Source organism: Microtus oregoni, unplaced genomic scaffold, assembly GCF_018167655.1.
Source record: "Microtus oregoni isolate MIOR12 unplaced genomic scaffold, Mior012 000000F_ref0000247, whole genome shotgun sequence".
Lineage (NCBI taxonomy): Eukaryota > Metazoa > Chordata > Mammalia > Rodentia > Cricetidae > Microtus > Microtus oregoni.
The window spans coordinates 72,992,541-73,014,901 of NW_024543059.1; positions in this window are offsets into that span (position 1 = coordinate 72,992,541).

Sequence of the window (22,361 nt, forward strand, 5' to 3'; positions counted from 1 at the left end):
TATCTTAGTGACTAGCTCGTTCACATGTTGCTCATCGCTTTAAAATTCTACTTAGTGCATCAATAGTTTCTCATCCACGATTGGAAAGCATTTGTAAGGTGCCTGCTCTGTCATTTGGAGACACACACACACACACACCGCTTCATATCAGGATGTTTCTATGCAGTGTTTGAAGCGCAGAGGGGCTTCTCTAGTACTTGCTACTGATAGAGCATTCAAGTCCCCTACTAAGAAAGCAGGAGTGATCACCTATAAAGGGTGCTTTCAACCTCGTCTATTCCAAGACCAGTCATAAAAAAAATGGAGCCTGGGGGCGAGAGGCCTCCTCCAGGAGTTATAGTCCCTGTCTTCCCATCCCCATAACCTTCTGCTCCTGGACCACAATCACACAAACAGCAGTTCGCTCTGCCCCGATAGCCAGCTGCCAGCATCACACACACGGATACGCACACGGACACATACAATACCTAAGGCCTGCTAGGTTAGCCTCTTGCTAGCCAGTCAACCCCTATTACGCCACTGACAAGATCTCAAATTAGCCCCTCCCCCACATCTAACCGTAGTCATCATTACACACACACATACACACATGCAGCATACTGCCCTCCACTCCCTAGCCACCCTCTCCATTCCCAATACTGAGTCAGACTGGTACTTATACAATGCAGTTCTATTCTTGTTCCTCCACCACTTAAAATGCCAATGTTTCTCTACAGCTCTATCTAGAGAATTCTTAATGTAAGGGGCTGGATGTAGGACTGAACTCCGATGCAGCTCTAAATTCAGCCAGTAACAGGAAGGAGACTAAAAGAACATTCCAGAATAAGGACAACGAAGAACAGGGAAATGTGCATGAAGCCCAACAGCACGGATTTATGAAAATGTCATAAATAAAAAAAATATTCTTTTGTATGCATCTAAAAAATATTTTCTTTTTAAAAGATTCCAAGATCCATGTAAAGAAAAATAAAGTGCCACCTCTGGAGCCAGCCCTTACTTGGAGAGTCTCCATTCCTGCGTGAGGGAAGTGGTTCTTAGATACACTCTGAGCCGTGGGAGTGCTCATTGATCGTAAGCTGATTCTTACTGCTAAGCTCCGTTGAAGCTTTCTCACATCAAAAAGGACGCAGTTGGAAGACCAGTGAGACAGCCACAAGATGAAGAGACTAGGAAGTGTGTTTAAGTCCCAGTGTTCCTAAACATAATTCAAGGACTGGCCAACCTTGGGAGCTGCTACAGAACCAGCTTTTTATTTTTATGTACACGAGAGTTTTGCTAGCAAATGTGATTATGCACTGTATTGGTGCCTGATGTCCATAGAGCCCCAAGGAAAGCATCAAATCCCTTGGAACTGGAGTTACAGACAGTTGTGAGCTGCCATGTGGGTTCTGGGAATCAGACGCAGGTCCTCTGGAAGAGCAATAAGTGTTCTTAACTGCTGATAAATCTCTCCAGTCTGCCAACTGGTTTTTAAAACTGGTAACAGAGAAAGAAAGTATTCACTCTCCCTTCCCTGGGCTATCTATCTATCTATCTGTCAGGTGTCAATCCAAACTCAGGAACTGCAAAAATAACAGAGAAACGTTTACTCTGGGGCTTCAGAGCTCCAGGTCGGAGACAGAGTTCAGAGAGTTCAGAGTCATTGCTCTGAGGGAGGCAAGCGTACGAGATTAACAAGGGTGACTGGATGCTAAGAAGGAACAGGGGCTCTGTGGCTCACAAAACATAGACAAAACAATGTCAAAACGGAACAAAAGTGTCCATAAAGCAAGAGTCAGATAAATTTTTGATATGTAAGCTGAGCCACTGAACACAATAGAACTGTCAAATCATTGTGGTCACTACAGATATCTGCCCAGGGTGGCGTTGACTAAAACTCCTATCAGACAGTAGTTTGGAAAATAAAATGGTGAGTCCTGCTTCCTAATGGGTACGCAGATGTGTAGTCTTTAAAAAAAAAAAAAAAACTGTAGAGCTTTTGACATCATTTCCCACTTAACCAAAACCACACCTGAGAGAAAGTTTTCTCCTATGCTAATAAAGTGTCCTGACCTGACTTCTTCCCAGTTGTTCTGAAACCCTGTGAATACTCAGGTCATACCAAGGTTTTCCACTGGCACTGGTGGGAACACAAACTCCTTCCGGCCATTCCTCCTCAGGCCCGTTTAAGGGGTATTCACCTGAGTCACTTGGGTTTGCCGGCCTGCTCTCCCTCAGGTGGACTCTGCAATCTGGATCTCACTCTGGGCATGCTCTCCTCCTTCCATCCCTGTTGTGCTTCCCCGCCTCATGTCCCTACCTCCCTGGACAATGGTCTCTGTGGGTAATAAGATGCGCAAGAATAGGACTTCATTTATTTTTCCCATTGCTACAGGGATTTTAAGGCAAATCCCTTGCTGCTATAGCCCCAGCAGGTGAGGAGGGACCCTCTATCTCACCTGTCACAATACGCCAATTTAAGATATAAGTAATGCTGTGAAGCAAAGGAGATTAAATCAGCGTGACACTTTGGGAAGGGGAACACATAAAAGGTTACAGTAACCCCAAGTTTTACCTTTAGGGCAGTGATATAAGCTTCAAAATTAAGTAGAGAAAGGATTGGAGGCGGGAAAGAAGATGAATTTGTAGTTCAGTAAAGTGTGGTCTGGGTGATCTTTATCTCAGTTCTGTTTCTGCAAGGGGACCAGAAGCAGTTCTCATTGCCTGAAGGGAACAATCTGGTACCCATAGGATGATCACTCTGGCTCCTGAGTAGTGCCTACCCATCATAGATAATTTTTTGCATGTAGGATGTGACCCATCCTTTGATGCTCTACTGATCCAACCTCGATGACTTCAGGTTTAGGGACAGTGGCACTTCACTTAACTTTGTCCCTGAAGCCTTAAAGGAAAATGAGATAGATTATATCTCAAAGGGTTTTAAATGGGCATTCCTAGAGTGATTAACATGAGTCCACGTGGAGATTAAACAGGCTAAACTGTAATGTGACAGACACAAAGTGAGCACAGATATGTGAGGCTTTCAGCCTGTGTTTCATTACCCTGTTGTCCCATTCTTTTTAGCAAAGACAGCTTCTAATGTTTGATATCACTGCTTCACTGTCCAATATCACTGACCACTCTCACCTGCCTATTACCCATGCTCAGAAAACTACTGTTTGATACATACTCTGGTGGTTTAAAAGAAAATCCCCCCCCCAAAGAGAGTAGCACTACTAGGACTCTGTTGAGGTAGGTATGACCTTATTGGAGGAAATGTGTCACTACTGAAGCAGTCTTTGAGGTCTCATATATGCTCAAGTCATACCCAGCGTCTCAGACCACTTCCTGTTGCCTGCATATCAAGATGTAAAACTCTCAACTCCTTCTCCAGCACCATGTCGGCCTGGATGCCACCTTGTCCTACCATGATGATAATGGACTAAACCTCTGAACTGTGAGTGAGTCTCATTAAATGTTTTCCTTTATAAGAATGGTCATGGTGTCTCTTCACAGCAATAGAAGCCCTAACTAAGACACATACCTTTGTTGGGTTTCCCTAGCTGTTTCATGTGAAAATATATCTGGTCTCTGCCACCTTATCTACAAAGAAACCAAACTGGCTTTTTAAATGTATGATGGTTGTTTCTTTTTGTGTGATACTTTATGATAGTAACTGTCATTTTAAGTTTAAAAATGATTTCAGTGTACTTCCATATACAATGTAACAATCCCCTCTTTTTGGTTGGAGGGGGGAATCAAGTCTCACAAAGAGCCCAGTCTTATGTCTTGCCATGAAGTACAGGCTTATCTTGAAGTTATAATCGCCCTACCCAAATCTCCCACGTGGTAGGAGCTTGACAATTAAAGTGTGCCAATCTTCAAGTGTGCTAATCACTTTTAATATGTAAATTCCTCCTCTAATCACTTTCATTTCTCCACAGCCTCACTAAAAGCCTGGGTGGGGGAAGATTCCAACCTAAGTTATTATGGAAATGAATGGAATCTCTGAGATTAAAGACCAATGAAAGCTGGGTATGGTGGCACATGGCTTTAATCCCAGCACTTGGGAGACAGGCAAGTGAATATCCATGAGTTGAGGGTCAGCCTAGTCTATATGTCAAGAGTTCCAGGCCAGTCGATGTTACATAGTACAATCTTTTTTATTTATTTGTTTTTTTGTTTTTTTGAGACAGGGTTTCTCTGTAGCTTTGGAGCCTGTCCTGGAACTCGCTATATAGACCAGGTTGGCCTCGAACTCACAGAGATTCGCCTGCCTCTGCCTTCCGAGTGCTGGGATTAAAGGCGTGAGCCACGACCACCCAGCCACATAATACAATTTTGTCTTCAAAAACAAAACAAAACTAAACTAAGACAGAAGGAGCTGGGTGGTAAAGTCGTTGTTAAAGTCATTGGAGTACCAGCTAACAATTCTCATGTTGTGATATTAATCTGACAGAACTGAACAAGTAAGTAGATGGATGGATGGCACTGATGGGGATTGAAACTTAAGGTAAGAGGATTTCTTAGTTAAATATGAATATATATAAAAAATGTGTATGTGTGCATTATGCATGTGTATGTAAAGAGTGTACGTGTCTTAGTCTGTTTTCTATCGCTGTGATAAAACACTGATCAAAAGCAAGTTGGGGAGGAGGGGGTTTATTTGGCCTGAATTTCCTCAGTCACGATCTCTTAACAGAAGTCAAGGCAGAAACTCAAGGCAAGAACCTGGAGGCAGGAACTGAAGCAGAAGCCATGGAGAAACAACCCTGCTTGCTCCTCGTGGCTGTCTCAGCCTGCTTTCTTATACAGGCCAGAACCATCTGTCCAATGGTGACACCTCCCACAGTGAGCTAGGACCCTCCACCTCGGTCTTTAATCAAGAAGAGAATGGTCCCCAGAGACTTGACTATAAGACGATCTGATGGAGCGGTTCCTCAGTAGAGAGTCCCTCTTCCCAAGTGTGTCTAGGTTAGTGTCCAAGGCTGACAAAATCCAATCAGTACAATATGCAAATGTATTTCTTTGTCAGCTGGGGGGGGGGTGCTCAAAAGAAGTCACATCCAGTTGAGCAAGTACCTAACACCCAGATATTTGATTTCTAGGGTTTATAAACAAGAAGATACTTTCTAATGTCATTTCCAATAAAAAAAAAAATCCAGGGTTCCATGGCAGAAACTATCTAAGGTGATCTGAAGCATATTTTACCCAGGAAATAAAAATGCAGGCCTTGGGACAGAGTTCAGTTGGCAGAGTACTCAGCTAGCGTACATGAAGCCCTAGATTCGATCCCATGCTGTGAATCAAGTGTAATGCTGCGGAAACCCCAAATCCCAGCTCTCAGGATGGGAAGGCAGGAGAACCAGAAATTCAAAGTCTCCCTTAGCTAGCTGGTGAGTTTTAAGTAAGCCTGGGGCCCAAGAAACTTTGAAACAAGAAAGAGAGAGAAGGGAGAAGGGATGGGAGACAAAGGAAGAGAAGGATGCTAAAAATAAATAAATGGGTTTTGTGCAAGGATCTGTCAAAGGAACACAGGAGCCAACTGAGAGCTCCCAGTGCTCAATGGTGAGAACATTTGAGCAATGGTGATGTTGGAGTATCGGCAATGTAAAACCAACCGCTGTGAATCTGCTGGTACACACGCGTGACTGAGTGAATTAATGGAGAAGGAAGAGACCTCCTGTGCAGAATTTCAAGTAGTTGATGTAGAGCCTGTAAAGATGCAGGGGCCCAAGCCTCGCACCCATATTGTGCGCTATACATGCTTCCTTCCAAAGAGCACATTTTAGAAACAGGGCATGAAGAGCAACTTGGTTGTGACAAAAGTGGCAGAATCTCCCACATCCAGGGCAAGTGGACAGTAAGGTTGCTAGAGTGTAGCTGTCATACAGAAAAGGGAATCTCCCACATCCAGGGCAAGTGGACAATGAGGTTGCTAGTGTGCAGCCTTCATGCAGTAGAAGGAATGATGCTCCACCTCTGTGATCTTCCTCTACTATCAAATCACCTTCTAAGACTTGTCATATGGACTATTAATATAATATAATACATAATAATTATGAATCAAATTCCCAATTGTGGGATATGCTACAAAATCCCAAATAGTCCTCAGAATTCTCAAGGCCAACAAAAACACTGGAAAATCAGAAGCTAGCCCACTCAGGAGAAGGCTAAAGGGACAAGACCAAGAAAGAGAAAAAAGACAATAAAGAAAAGAGCAAAAAGTAAGGTCATGATCTAGGTAGGATCCTGGTACATAGTAGGATATTATCATTGGGCTGGAGAGTTGGTTCTGTAGTTAATAGACATTGCTGCTCTTCCAGAGGCCCCAAGTTCAATGCTTGGCATCCCCATCAGGCAGATAACAGTCGTCTGTAACTAACTCCTCCAGAGGACTCAGTGCCCTCTTCTGGCACATACATATACAAGCACATATGCATATACACACGTATACATAATTTAAAATAATAAAAATAAATCCATTTGGGGTTTTGTTTTTATTATTTTATTTGTTGAGGTTATACTATAAATTACATCATTTCCCCCGTCTCCTTTCCTCCCTCCAAACTCTCCCATAAATCCCTCCTATCTTTCTTTCTTATTCATGGCTTTTTTTCTTCATTAATTGTTGTCACATGTGTTCTGTATGTATGTCCCAAAATACATAAATACAACCTGCTCAGTCTAAAGAATGCTGTGTGTATGTTTTCACGGCTGATCTTTTGGTATTCCATAACCAATTGTACTATTCCCTGGGAGAGACTATTTCTACTCATCTCGGCACTGCTTTGTTGCCAATAGTTCGTTGTGTAGGGTTGAGGTCTCCTGAGCTATCCCTGTCCACATTAGCGTGTCTATTGAAGCCATCCTTGTCCAGCTCATGTTTAGGCAATTATGTTAATGAGACTTTGTAGGTGTAACTTCTGACATGACTGACATTCCTAGAAGACACAATCTCACAGCAAACTCCCTGTTCTTTTCACTCTTACAGCCTTTGCTCAGTCTCTCCTGGAGTGATTCCTGAGCCTTAGGTGCAGGAGTTGTGTTGTAGGTGTGTAAGTGCCCACACTTACCACACTAAGGTCACCTGACGTGGCCTCAAAAATTAAAACCCAGCAGGTTGGAGGGGCCACAGCAAAACCCAAGCTGTAACAATTTTATTGAGAGCAATCAGGCATTGTTTATCTTTATCAGAAGCAGAATATAATGGCAGTTGCCAGGATCGATACAGTTGTAGTTGCCAGGATACGGTGAAGTTTGCAAGTCATTCCAGGTACCCAAGATTAATGTTTAAGACCAATTGTACTGTCAACCTCCATGCTTCATTGACTGCTAAGAGGACATACAGAGACCCACAAAGTGGCCGGAACGGTTTGCTGCCCAAGGGAGTGCATTGGTCTCTCAGGAACTGGAAGGTACATTGTGTCCCAGGAGCCATGGGCTCTAATCTGAAAAACTTTTGATGCATGCCTCTCAAGATAACTAAGCCAAACCAACTCCATGGTTCCCTGAATGAATGTATTCATTGGGACAGAGCTCCACAACTCTGCATTTTGATTGGTTGTGGTTTTCTGTAATTGTCTTCATCTGTTGAGAAGTTTCCTTGATGAGGGCTATAAGGACAGGCAGTTAGAATATAGCTAGTGTGGGTGCACCCCTCGTGGTCCTGAGTTCCTTGCTCGTGCTCCGTCTCCTTCTGCTCCTGATTTGGACCTTGAGATTTCTGTCCGGTGCTCCCGTGTGGGTCTCTGTCTCTGTCTCCTTTCATCGCCTGATGAAGGTTAATATTCCTGAGGATGCCTATGTGTTTGTCTTTGGATTCACCTTATTTAGCTTCTCTAGGAACATGAATTATAGGCTCAATGTCCTTTATTTATGGCTAGCGGACAATGAGGAATACTGAGAATTCAAGAACAATTGCAGTGGGTTTTTGATCCTACTGCACGTACTGGCTTTGTGGGAGCCTAGGCAGTTTGAATGCTCACCTTACGAGACCTGGATAGAGGTGGGTAGTCCTTGGGCTTCCCACAGGTCAGGGAACCCTGATTGCTCTTCGAGCAGATGAGGGGGGGGGGACTTGATGGGGGAGGGGGAGGGAAATGGGAAGCAGTTGTGGGGACGAGGCAGAAATCCTTAATAAATAAATAAATTAAAAAAAAGAATATAGCTAGTGATTAGGCTGGTTTAGTGAAGTGGTGGTTTAGGTTCTTCTTCTCTAAGATCCATGAATTAACTATCCCTGGGTACTGGGTAAATTTTCCAGCATCAGGCATAATTTCCTACATGTTGAGCAGGTTTTAAGTCTAAGTAGACAGTTAGTGGTTACTACCAAACTATATATGCCACTGTTGCACCTTTAGAGTAACCATGTCATGCTGGTCCTGGATGTGGTTCATAGACATCATAGCTGGGTAAGACTATTGGTGGCTTCTTTCCTTTAGAAGTGTGCACACCACCTTCGGGTTTCATGAGAGCTAGTCCTCAAGGAGAAGGAGTTGGATCAGTTGCAGCTCAGGGGTCTCTGGGCCTTGTGTGTGAAGTGCGTGGAAATTCAGCTAAGGAAATGAAAACTAACAAGTTGTAGTTCATCGTAATAAAGGGCTGGAGAGATGATACAGCTGGTAAGATTGCATGCTGTTTTTTCAGGTGACAAGGGTTTGGTTCCTGACACCCACTTCAGGCTTCTCACAAGCTCCTGTGCCTCTAGCCTCAAGACATCCAGCATCTCTGGGCTCTGTGGGCACTGAACTTACATGTGCACAGATGCGTGCACGTGCGCACGCACGCGCGCGCGCGCGCACACACACACACACACACACACTGAATTATTTTTTTAATCTTAAAAGAAAAAAGGAAAGATGTTAGACACAGTTTGGGCACCCTTAGTTCAAGGGACTAGAACTCATTCACAGGAGATTAAAGGTGACAGATATGCTCAGCTTTTGCCCCAAAAATCAAACTTAAAATAAAGCAAAGGACACTTCAAAGACAGAAGTTTGCCCCTAAAACATTTGTATATGTACTAATGGTAGAGGTTGAGACAATTATCCAAGTAAGTATTTGTAGAGATATTTTATTTGTATTTTAATAAATAAAACTTCCATGAAGATCAGAGTGCAAAGATAAGTAACTAAAGGTCAAGAAGTAGTGGCACATACCTTTAATTCCAGAACTGGGGAGACAGAGGCAGAGGGATCTCTGTGAGTGCACAAATAATAAAAACCCAGAGACAGATATAGCACAAATAATAAAAACCCAGAGACAGATATTGGGGTTCAAGATATAGATCAGAAAAGCAAAGCAGCCTTTTATGTCTACTAAATTTTCAGACCAAAAGGGAGTGATCTTGTCTCTATGAATAATCACTTTAGATTATAGGAATTTTACAAATAATTCCAAAGTTGGACATTAGATGGCAGTGTCTGTAAACTATGCTCTTTGCTGGGACTCGGTGTCTGAGAGTGGCAAAAGTTAACTCTCTTTAGGGTTCCTATGGCGATGGGTTGTTTTTGCTTTGTTTTGGTTATAGTGGGATGTAAAAATGTGTGGTGATTAGGCTGTTCAGATTTTTTATGTTGTTTTAAAAAATCAAATCATTTTTGAGACAAGATTTTTTCTCTGTGTAGCACATGCTAGTCTGAAGCTCACTGTGTAACCCAGGTCATCCTTGAACTCACAACAATTATCCTACTTCAGACTTTTTAAGGGCACGCATTACAAGCGTAAGCAACCAAACCTAGAGGACAATCGAATGTATTTTTATTATTCTCAAAAGGAACCCTATGACTTTCATTCTTTAAAGTAAATTCCTTTTATATCTTGTATGATCATAAATTTTCAGATTTAAATATTTTCCCATTTCTTAAAAATAAACTTAATTCATCACACTTCAAGTAGATTTACTTTTTTGAAATAGCTAAGTTTTGTTATTTAAAATCACAGGGGTGCAAAAGTGAAATATGACATATATGGTAGAAAGACATGCTTTCCTTATTTAATATATTTATAAGAGTTTCGACACAGAGACTAGCAAATAAATGGAATACTTCTTTGAGGCATAATTATTTTAAGTACATACAACTTTAATTCCGACCCTCCAGATGCTGAGGCAGGAGAACACCAGAGCAAGGCCAGCCTGAGCTAGATAGTAAGACACTATATTAACAAAGTAATAAAGTCACTATTCTATGAGTCTTCTATTTTTCTTAGGAAATTAAACTGCCAACTGGCATTTAATAGATAATAAGCATGTAATCAATTAAGTAAAACATATTTGTAATTGACAAAGCAATGGGTTTTCAACATGCGAAGTCATTTAGAGTTGTTAGACAAATATGCCAAGCCCAACTCAGAAATAGACCTAAGACCTTGGCCAGATTTTTTAGCATTTCTGTAATGTGTATGGTTCTATAATATCTGAAATCATGTTGTCTTTGTCTGTCTTGTGATGACATAATAGAACACCCCCAAAGGAGGTATTCATGCTTATGGCTTTGAAGGTCCAAGGTGCAGTAGCTTCTGATGAGGAGGACATCGTAACTCATAGCAACACATGCTGGACGGGGGCTTTTAAAGACAATGAGGACAGGAGAAGGGCAAGGAAAAGGCAGAGGCCAGGGAGAAGTCGAGCTTGCTGTTTATAGGAGTTCATTCTCCAAGTCTAAGCCAGTCCTGAGAACTCTGTACTTAGAGATGAGCATGAGTCCCTTCCAAGGCTGGTGTCCTGTCATCAGGTCGCCTCCTGCAAAGCTCCAGCTCAAAAAGATTTTCCCACCTCTCAATATTGTTATGCCACAGCAAGTTTCTAGGGTCCAATCCTGTGTGGGAAGAGATAGCAGGGCACAGCAGAGGTTCTTCAGGAAAACGAAGAAAAACTAACGTGAGCAAAGGTCTTGAGAATATGCACTGAAGTGATTGCATTTGAGGTGTACAAGTTAAAGAAAACCTGGTGTGTATTTTTTAAAAGATTGACACCATGTGTTTACACATACAGTTACTATATGTAACAGTCATATTAACAGACTTTCCCAAAACCTTATTAAGGGAATCTGACTTCATTGAGAAGCTTTCTAAATTTGGCATGGTGGTGTATGTCCATAACCCAGCCCTTAGGAGGTGGAGGCAGGAAGACCACAAGTTCAGGGTCATCCTCAGCTACACAGAGAGCTTAAGGCCAACCGGGAACACATGAGCTCCCAATTCAAACAAACAAACAAAAAAAATGATATGAAATGACTACTGCTTAAAAAAAAAATGAAAGCAGAAATGGAGTTACAATGGTTTTAATCTTGTATCCATTTGGTGAAGGTGTCCAAAACTGTAAAGCCATTGGCTAATAAAGTTTCAGGAGAAATTGGCAAATATACCGTATAAACAGAATTTTCAGTATCTGTTCTTACTTCTTTCATTATCTGAATGTCTCCCTGCTAGGAATCATTACTACTAGTAGTATAATTGTGGATTAAATGATAAAAATCCTCAATTTTTTGAAGCTTAGATTAAAATGAAGAGAAAGGGGGGAGGAAGGGGGGAGGGAGGGAGGGGAGAAGAGGGAGGGAGGGAGGGAGGGAGGGAGGGGGAGGGAGAAATAAAGTAAAACCTTGCTAAATACACCCAGGATATCAGGAACTCTGACACAGAGAAGATGTTTACCTCCTGTCCACCACAAACCCCGATTCCTGGACTCAATTTTTCCAAACCGGGACAACAAAACTGTGTTACCCATCCAAGGAATCCCCAAATATCATAGACTCTTCCCTGAAATCCATTTAGAGAGCAGCCACCACTAGATGGCGCCAAAGCCAGTCTTAGGACCACGATGTCTTTGGATAGCAGGAGAAAGTAGTATCAAGATATCAGACTTTTAAAGAGAAGAAAAAAGAAGACCAAAGACAAATGTTTAGAAAGGAAAGGGACTTCTTTGTTGTTTTAGAAGACAAGTTCGCTCTGTTTAGCAGGCCTGCCTCTGCCTCCCAAATGCTGAGATTAAAGGCATGTGACACCATGCCCTACAAGGATGTTATTATTTTATAGGGAGATAATAACTTCTATAAATATCCTAACCTCAACTAATAGACACACGTTTCCCATTAAGTCAACATGCAAAATTCAGTTGCATTTCCAAAAACGAAAGAGGCATTCTATAAACATTTCTCTAATGTCATGATACCACATAGTGATCCCACTTAAATAGTTCAGAAGGAAAATATCTAAACATAAATCTAATGATCGAATTAAGACAGTGAGACTGTATTGTAAGATACTCATGTGGAAATGTATTTTGTTCATAGCAATGGAAGCCTGATTAAAATGAAAAATACTAAAAAAAATCCAATTTCCTCAAAATTGGCATATAATTCCAATCAAATTATAAGCAGATATATTAGTATTACCTTTTCTGACTTTGATAATTGAATATCTTTACTCTTAGGAAATATAGCTTAAGGGCTGGGCGGTGGTGGCACATGCTTTTAATCCCAGCACTGGGGAAGCAGAGACAAGCGGATCTCTGTAAGTTCTAGGCCAACCTGGTCTACAGAGTGAGTTCCAGGAAAGGTTCCAAAGCTACAGAGAAACCCTGTCTCAAAAAACAAAATCAAACAAACAAAAAAGCTTAGGGATTTGAAGCAAAATTATATCGTAACTAAAATGATTCAGAAATAGCAGCATACATAAAAGAGAGAATAAGATTTTGATGTGGCAAAATGATAACTGAACTATAACTATACTTCAAATACTTTGTAATGCAATTTAAACTTTTATAATGCCTTAAATTATTTTGAAATTAAGTGCTAAAAATAAGAAGAAAATACATGAGAGAAAAAAATAGCAATTTTTTGATTGCATAATTTTCTCCATAGTTTGCCTCTTTTTCTTATGCCAAAAGCCTAAATGAATGGAAAAACTTCAACCAAGGGCAAGATGGCAGGGATATAGATGCACCAGTAGAAACCTCTATTTCCTGAGGTAAGTAGTGGAATTATGTACATACGTATTTGTGTATTCATGGAATGCTGTATCTTATAAGAGAAAGAAACTTGGCCTAGTAGGTGTGAGTCTGTATCTCAGAAGCTACGCGCCCTTGAGGCATCTGGCCTTGAATATGTTTATCTCTCTTTACTCCAGGTTCCTCAGCTGGAAAATGGAGAATAAAATGGTTCACTGTGTCGTTTTGTTGGTACACGCTTGGCAACAAGAGCTCATTAAACTGTGGTTGTTATTGCTGTATTTCCTCCAGCAGGCAGTTTTCCAAAGAAACACCTCCTCCTGTTCACCATAGACAAAGCAGGACAGACCAAAGAAAAGCCTGTGTTCACGTGCCACTTGAACTACGGTGTTGATTACAGAGACTCAACGGCGGTCAGTTACACTGTAGAAGAGTCCCATGCGTGGACATGACTCACAGAACACTTTGAGGAAATGAGGTGGCTATGTTAGGAAAGAGTCCCCAGTCACATGGATGACTCATGACCGCGCCTGCTGCAATCACTGAAGAGGCCAGAGGACAACTCTCAGGCACCTGCCCTCCTGGAGACTTCTACCGCGTAGATTGTTTACCTTCTATACAACCCTGGGAAGAAGAAGGACCTTGGGATCCTTGAGAAAGTTCCAGAGCACGCCTTGAGCTCCACCTGCTTCAGGAGTCCTTTGAGCAGCTGCCCTCCTCCACGGGAGAGCATCAACAGACCCGACCTCTTGATGGTCTTCTGTGAATGATCATTACTGCTCTAATTCAAGATGGCAACACTTACAGCCAGCCCCAGTGAAAACAGCTATGCTGTACAGCCACAAAGATAGGGCTTGATGAAAGTGATAAGGGTTTGGAATAATTCTAAGACTCATTAATAGGGAAGATATCTAAAAATAAAGATTTATGTAATGTTTGAAATCATCAGATAGTTATAGCACCAAGAAGCTCTATGTAACATTTCCCAACTCACTCCATAGTCTGGAAGGAAGAGACTTGGAGTAAAAAAAAATAGACATTTCTATGGAAAGGTCCAGAGGAATATCCCAGGGGATTGCATCATCAAGGAAGTGAGCTATCTCCATAAACATTTTGGGAATGAGACGGTTCTGAAAGGAAGTAGAAGGTATACAATGGGTTGTAGTTGTTGGTTGGTTGGTTGGTTGGGTTTTTTTTTTTTTAACTCTTTGGAGATCCACCACCCAGATCCCAAAAAAATACACTGAGACTAATTCTTACTTATGGATACCTGGCCTTAGCTTGACTTGTTCCTAGCCTACTTTTCTAACTTAAATTATCCCATTTCTCTTTAAGGATGTTTTGCCTATGGGCTTTTTACCTTCCTTTGTTCTCTATATCTTTCTTTCCTTCTTACCCGTGGATAGTTGTGTAACTGGGTGACTGGCCCCTGGCTTCCTCCTCTCCTTCTCCTTTCTCCTTTTCTTGTTCCTCCCTCTTCTCTAGACTTCTCCTATTTATTTTCTCTGCATGCCAACCCCTTCTCTCCTTTCTCCTGCCCAGTTATTGGCTGTTCAGCTCTTTATTAGACCTATCAGGTGTTTTAGGCAGGCAAAGTAACACAGCTTCACAGAGTTAAACAAATGCAACATAAAAGAATGCAGCACGCCAGGCGATGGTGGCACACGCCTTTAGTCCCAGCACTCGGGAGGCAGAGGCAGGCGGATCTCTGTGAGTTCAAGACCAGCCTGGTCTACAGAGCTAGTTCCAGGACAGGCTCCAAAAACCACAGAGAAATCTTGTCTCGAAAAGCCAAAAAAAAAAAAAGAAAAAAAAAAGAATGCAGCACATCTTTGATAATAATCTCTTGATAGTGGTTATCCTTAGGAAATAGTGTGGTTAGGCAGGGAGATAAATTCTTTTTTTACTTTCTCTGCTTCAGTATTACCTGACTGGTCACAACTATGTTGCTATTGTTTATTTTTAACAGAAAAAGTATAAGCTGTAGAAGTAAAACTCTTCAGGGAATTGTTGAGCCTCTCCAAGGACACCCATGCTAGCAGCTCTAGACTATCAGGAGACTCAGCAATGTTTGGTCAAAAGTGAGATCCCAGTCCCCTGACACCCCTATATCCAAGGACTCTGGGGTGTTTGGGTTGGAAACATCACCCCAACCCCTGGCATTCATTTTTGGGGCACCAATGGAGTGCCAATGGAGCAGAAAGCTCCATCTCAAGCCCCCTCCCCCTGGGAGTTGCCTTGGTCTGGACTCCACCTCTGGAAAAGCCCGACAAGCGATGACCCCTCCCCAGGGATGGTCAGGACCACTCCCACAGTCTATTTAGTCTGCCCCCAAAGAGAAAGAACACATAGTCTCCAGGTTTTGTGTGGGCTCCTCTCTTTTTTGTCCCCTGGGCCACCTAGGAGTCCTGTATTTATTAAACATGGGCATCTTTTATTTTGGTCTAATTTGGTCTGATTAGAATTATTTACGTGGGCAGAGATGCTCGTCTTAAGATTATTCCTATCAAGTAGCTTAGCCAGGGGCCCCCTCTTAAGGAAAAACGCAATGCAGTGTTCTCTGAGGTTGAACGCATTCTGGAGTCGGTGTGTTTCTTAGGCGAATAGGAGCTATGTGTTGTCACAGTCTGGCAGTGCTCCATGGAAGTGGGAGTGAAAAGGGCAATCAAAACTTTTCCAGCTTTTCCCTTTTCAGATCCTAAAGGACTTTACAGATAGGCAGAAGTTTCTAACAATGTCCTTTCAAGTTTAGATTCTGTGGGGTTTTTTTTATCTGTTATTTTATAGAAATTAAAATACAAACAAAGACACAATCAAAGTCCTAGCTGAATTTTTTTATTGCAACTTTTAGAAAAGTGTAAAATAAAGTGGAAGTGTTATGCCCAGATCATGAAGTCTCCCCAAAACCAACTAGTAGACCAAGTCCTGTGTGTAAAAGCAAAGAGCCTTTTTTCTTACACAAGCTTGCAAACTCAGACTCTCCATGTATCCATGTATTCAAGAGACTGGCGAGCCGAGAGATCAGTTAGGGTTGGGATTTTATAATAGAAAAGGTAAGGGTGAAGGAGTTCTAAGGTTCAGGACCCCTGACTGACTGACATTTGTCTAGGGGTGTCCTGGTGAAAAGCGATGGGTGTGTGCTGGCAGGTGATCCTATCTACAATGGTTGGAACATTAGGAATTTCCTTTGGATGGTCTGTTCCTGGGTGGTGCCAGTTTATGGCTTTTCCTGGAACTGGGTGCTGTCTGCAATAGCAGCTGTTTGGCCTGGACCTCATGTGTGCCCAGGCTGCCCTGGGTCCCACGTTCTCCCCTTTTCACAAGTATGGATGGCAGGACCCAATCTTGTGTCCTGTGTGCAGGCCAAAAACTGCAGGCCCATTTCCACCTTGTCTGAAGGTCAGAGAGTTTGGAGACTAACAGGCTTAATTGCACCTTCTAACTCAGGAGGCGGTTGCCTGGTCCTTTTGAAGTTAAAATAGCTTGGTGCCATCCTGATGGGTGGTCAGGATATACAGGTGCGCTTCTGCTCCTTTCCTTTGTAACTGTGAGGTCACCTAAGGAAGGGCGGTCTTCAGCATACTTGGCTTAGAGCACCTCCCTACCTAGACAACAGAATACTAAGAATTTGATGTCTCAGAGTTGACTGTGTGAGTTACCCTTTGTATCATGTTGACAAAGTCTTTCATTACCTTCTCCCCTGTTTATGTTTATGCTGTGGAAAAATAAACACGGGCAAATTTCAGGGTTTCAGTAATCTCTGGAATACCCTCCCAATACTTTCTGTGTTTTCTGCCTTATTATTTTTATGGTAGTCATATTCTTTATATTTCTTCAATTCCCATGCCCCTACCTTGGGAAGAAGTATTTTTGTTGAGGCTAGTCCTCAACAGTCCTGCTTGCCTAGAGACTCAAGAAGGTAGTATTGGATCCCCAGTACCATTGGCTTACAGATTGTTTAAGGCCATATAATACCTCTTTGATTCTGCATAAAGAAGGAAAACTGTCTTATCTTATTGCAGAGTTACTTTAGTTAATAAATCTATCAATTGACAATTGGGGCCTATTTTTCTGGCGTGTCAATGGGCACAATAAGTAGCCATTTTTTCCCCCAGGCCAGGGATCTCCCCCTTGTCTCAGCATTTTAACCTATTTTGGGCAGGACACACATGGGATGACATGTTCATCTCCATCATCACTTTGAATTGACATTGTTATCAGGGCCCAAGAAGGCTAAAAGGCTAGCCAAAGGTAAGAAGGGAATTCAGGCAATGGGGCACTCACCAGAAGCATCTGGTTCTCAGACTCTGTTGAAGGGACAGGGAGGGTTCATATCAGCTGGAATGGTCCACATCAGCTTTCAGCAAGTCAGCCATTTGGAGCAGGTTGTAGTCAGCAACTGGTGCTTAGATGTGTCTGCCAGTCAAGTGGAAATGTGTTGAGATAAGTTTAAACTAGCAACAGAAGTTAAAATGTATTTACTTAAAGGAAAATAATACATTTGAAACTTTTAGACCCATATTGAAATCCATAGCATAGGAAGAAAGCAGATAATGAGTATCTGTAAAACAGTAGGAATAAACTCATACCTTTGAGTCCTACCTAAAATTACAGATTTTGGTTAGAAACATGTATATGTTTCTACTGTCCAGAGAGTGACGTATGAATTAGACAGAGATGTCTTTGGCCTGATGGGAAACACCTTAAAGTCTATACCTAGATGACAACCAAAATAAATAACCCAAACAGTAAGTAGTCATTGTTTTATCAGCTTATCAGAACTATTGTAATGGTTTAAGTAAAATGCTGCAGGTCCCCGAGTGGCGGCAGTGGGCAGCGGGGCCATGAGACAAGCTGCAGGATCCCGAGTGGGGCAAGGGAGCGGGCAGCGGGTCTCGAGACCATGGCGGGCCACGAAGGCAGCCAGTCCCAGGCAGGGAGCCCCCGAGTGAGCCCATGGGCCATGAGTGTCAGTAGATCCTAGGCAGGAAGCCATGTGGCAGGTGAGAGATTGAGATGGATAGGCATGCCATACAGAGTGAGGTTTATAATTAATGTAGACCTCTGTGTGATTTATTTGGGACTAAATGGCTGTGGGACCTGGTGGGGCAGAAACCTGGCAACAGAATGGCATGCCAACATGGGGCTGAACAAATCTACTTAATAACCTGATAGAGTTTGGGAAGTTATTCCAGATAGAAAAGAATAGAGTTAAGCACGGCTTCTTGATAACAGCACTTTCTCTGGTGGGCTCTCCTTGCTAGAGGCTTCCTGACTCAGTTTTAGCTGCAAAACCCTGCAGCCCTTTTAAGAGGTCCTACCACGAAACATTTAATGAGTGTTGGCACCCATTAAACCTAGACTTTTTCTAATTCGGCTTGATTTGGTCTGATTTGGAACTATTGCATTGGCGGAGAGGTTTTTTGAAATGCAAAAACTTTTTACCAAAGTCTTTCTCGCTTTTCAGACAACATAAAAACTCTTACCAAAGTTGTTCTTGTGGTTTCCCTCAGTAGTTTATAATATATTGTATGGCTACATTATTTTAAACAAGAACAGAAACAAGCATATACGACAACAAATTTAACTTTAAATTTACATCACATAAAATCCTGTACCAGTGTGAAACATCTGAGACTAACAGTAGTTTTTTTCATACCTTAACCAATAAAAATTTGTAGCCAACACCTCTAAGTAATGACAGATATTGATAACCCATTGGATCTGAATAACCAAAGCAGCTTTAATGGAGGGAAGTCTGGCTACAGCGTCACAACATGGCCACGGCAGCTTAACAACTATAGCCAGTGACTGTGACTCATAGCCCTTGGCCAGCCAAGCTAAACCTTGGCCAGATTTGGCCAGAAGTCAAGGCACACAGCCCCCAGGGCAGATCGAGGGAACCCATCTACCAGCATGGGAGAGGGCAGGATGGCACGCAGCATAGGGAAATAAAAGAATGTTAACTTTTCCAACCGTAGCAATTAACCCCAGATTCTCAGTTCAGTGTTTGAAATCCTTGGGGCACATCCTCTCCCTACAACTGTGGCTGGCAACCTTGCTACATTGCCACAAGGCTGTATAGCCCAGCCACCCATCCATACAAATGGGCTGCCCTGCCACCTGGTGCTAATATGGCAAACCTGCCTGTGTTGCCCCCGCACTACAGGCCAAGGCTGCTTCCTTTCCATGAAATATTTAAGGTGGGTAGATGTTGTTTGTCTTATTCCCTTTTAGGAAAATACACCCCTACGCTTATGGTCCTATCTCTAAAGTCCTGTAAGGGATCCAATATCAAAGTCAAAGAAGTGGTGCTTGAGTCTGTCTCATGACATTAGTCTCAGAAGTCAGAAAGAGGATGTACAAAAGACAAAAACAAAATGGCTCACAGAGCAATACAGTCCTCCTGGCGCCCCGAGGCACAACTGGAACTGAGACTCCATGAGCATCCTGCACGTCTACCTACAGAAACCAGAGAGATTCACTCTCATACAGAAGGATCCCGGGACCCAAATACAAAGGGCGCTGGGAATGTCTCCCTGGGTACCCTGTACCTGTAGACTTTCCACACGTCCTCATGGACCATCCATAGTCTCTCATAGATTCTGGGCCTACTTCCAGAAGAATATCTAAACAGAGAGACATGAAACAAAACTTACAAACAGAAAATTTATCGACTCACTGAAGGCTCTACAGGGTGGTGACCCAGTGGGCTTGGGGGATCATAGAGAATCCCCAAATGTTATGCCCAGATCACAGAGTTCCCCCCAAAACCCTGTATGTAAAAACAAAGAGCCTTTATTCTTATACAAGTTTGCAAACTCAGACTCTCTGTGTGTCCAGCGTATTGGAGTGGTCAGAGAGCCCCGGGCTCAGTTGGGATTGGGTTTTTATAGTAGCAAAGGTAGGGGTGAAAGACTTCTAAGGTTCAGGACCCCTGATTGGCTGACATTTGTCTACGGGTGTCCTGGTGAAAAGCCCTGGATGTGTGCTGGCAGGTGATTCTATCTATAATGGTTGGAATGTTAGGATATTTCCTTTGGGTGATCTGTTCCTGGGTGGGGACAGTTTATGGCTTTTCCTGGGAACCTGGTGCTGCCTGCTATGGCAGCTGTGTGGCCTGGACCCCTGTAGTAATAGGGGCGGCGGGGCTGCGTCCCCAGCACCCCAGCCGCCTGCCCGGCTAGCTTATGCCCAAAATAACAACACACAAACTGTATTCATTTAAACACTGCTTGGCCCATTCTCTTCTAGGCTAATTCTCACATATTAATTTAGCCCATTTCTAATCATTTGTGTGTAGCACCCCAAGGTGCGCTTACTGGGAAGAATCTAGCCTATGTCCATCCTGGGTCGGAGCTTCATCCCGGGAGTGGGGCATGGAGTCTCAGACTCTCAGGCATCTGCTCCCAAGAGGAGAGCTGTCGAGACTCTGAGCTCACTTCCTCTTCCTCCCAGCGTTCTGTTCTGTTTACTCCTCCCACCTATCCTCTAACCAATAAAATGTGCCAAGGCAGTTCCTTTATTAGCCAATGACCTTCCTCCATCAGGCCCCGTGTGTGGCCAGGCTGCCCTGGGTCCCACAGGAAGCACATAGTAAGATTTCTCAATATTAAACAATTGATATTGAGAGTTGAATAACAATGCTTTGTTGCAAGGTTAGGTCTCTGAATTCAGTGCCCCAGATGCCAGAAGCAGCTCACCATCCCATATGACAACCAAAACATATCGTCTGACATTGCTTAATGTCCCTTGGAGGACAAAATGGATCCCCGTTGGGAGCATATTGTAATAGAGTAATATTCAGCTGCCAAAATAATGGATTATTTCTATATGCATTTATAAAACAATTACCAAGATAAAACAATAAATAAACAATGAAAGATACAAAATTACATGTACATTGTTTTATGCCAATACTGCAGTGATTAAAAGCCTGCGCTTTGGAGAAAGGTTGCCTGGAATAAAATTTTGACTCTTTCAACCCAGTTAGGTGGATTGTTTAGACAGTTACTAGATTCCTTTATTTTAGAAATCTCCACCACTGTGGAACCAGAAAGCAAGATAACTCTGCCTACTCCCACACGAGTTAACACCGAGCTGCTAAAAGAGTAGTAACATGTGTTTGATAAATAAGGCATATTTGATAATCAATATTTATAAATGCTTACGGTCTGCTCAGGTTCATTCACGGGAATATTTGTCTAACCTTGTCCTTGCTCAGTTTTAGGCTTTAGGTATTTGGATAAGCTAAGCTGTACAAGAGACTGCAATATTCTATAATGGAATACTAGGTCCCTTAGACAAACATCCCCATTCCCACAGGGGCTTGAAGAAAGTTTCTGCTGCCTGACAACAGAGACATTCCTATCTCTGGTGAGAGAAACTTGTGGCCCTTCTATTAACACGTGACTGGTACCTATTTAACTTGTCAAGGTCAATGCTTCCTTATTACTTAGTCATGAGCTGTACCCTAGCTCACGCCCAGTTTTTCCCCATTTAGTCCTATGTGTAACTATAGAATATAAAAAGTGTGTTCTTTTTTTCAATAGACACATGGGCAGCCATACTGATTCACACTCAGATTGTGTCAGTCTCCTCCTTCCCCAGCCAACTCCAGATGGGACCTGAACCCCTCCGAAGCACACCTCCAGCAGTACAGACTACTGGGACCCAGAAAAACCACAGTAAAAACTACTTGCGATAGCACAGAGATGACATGATCCAGGCAGAAAGCCTAAAAGAGTCATCAAGGACACCTGGGCCTGAGAAGCATTGTGACAAGGGTTTAGAATACGAGGTCAATGTGTATTAGGCAATCCCTTTTAGATACTAGCAATGAATAAGTAGACTTTGACATTTAAAAACCCAATGTCGTTTATATTAGTGTAGGACACAGCCAGGACAAGTTCAATAGAGGCCTGAGTCTCAGTAGTTTATCCTAAGACAATACCTGGTTCCAAGAAAGACCACAAACTGAGACCACCCAGACACCACTCAGGAACAGACCACTCAAAGAAAATTCCTAGTGTTCCAAACATTGTAGATAGGATCACCTGCCAGCACACACCCATCGCTTTTCACCAGGACACCCCTAGACAAATGTCAGCCAATCAGGGGGTCCTGAACCTTAGAAATTCCTCACCCCTACCTTTTGCTATTATAAAAACCCAACTCCAACTGAGCTCTAATATGTCGGACACTCAGAGAGTGTGCTAACTTGTGTAAGAATAAAGGCTCTTTGCTTTTTCATTCATAAGAAATATTAAGCCTCTGTGTGGTAATTTGGGAAGAGGCTGCTGGGTGTTTAGGACCAAGCAGCTCTGAGACAGGAAGCTTTCGCCAACAGTCTTCAGAGTCCTTTTACCATGGAGGAGAGATGTGTATTCAGGCAGTATCATTGATTGCTATATAATCAAGGCACTGGCTGCCT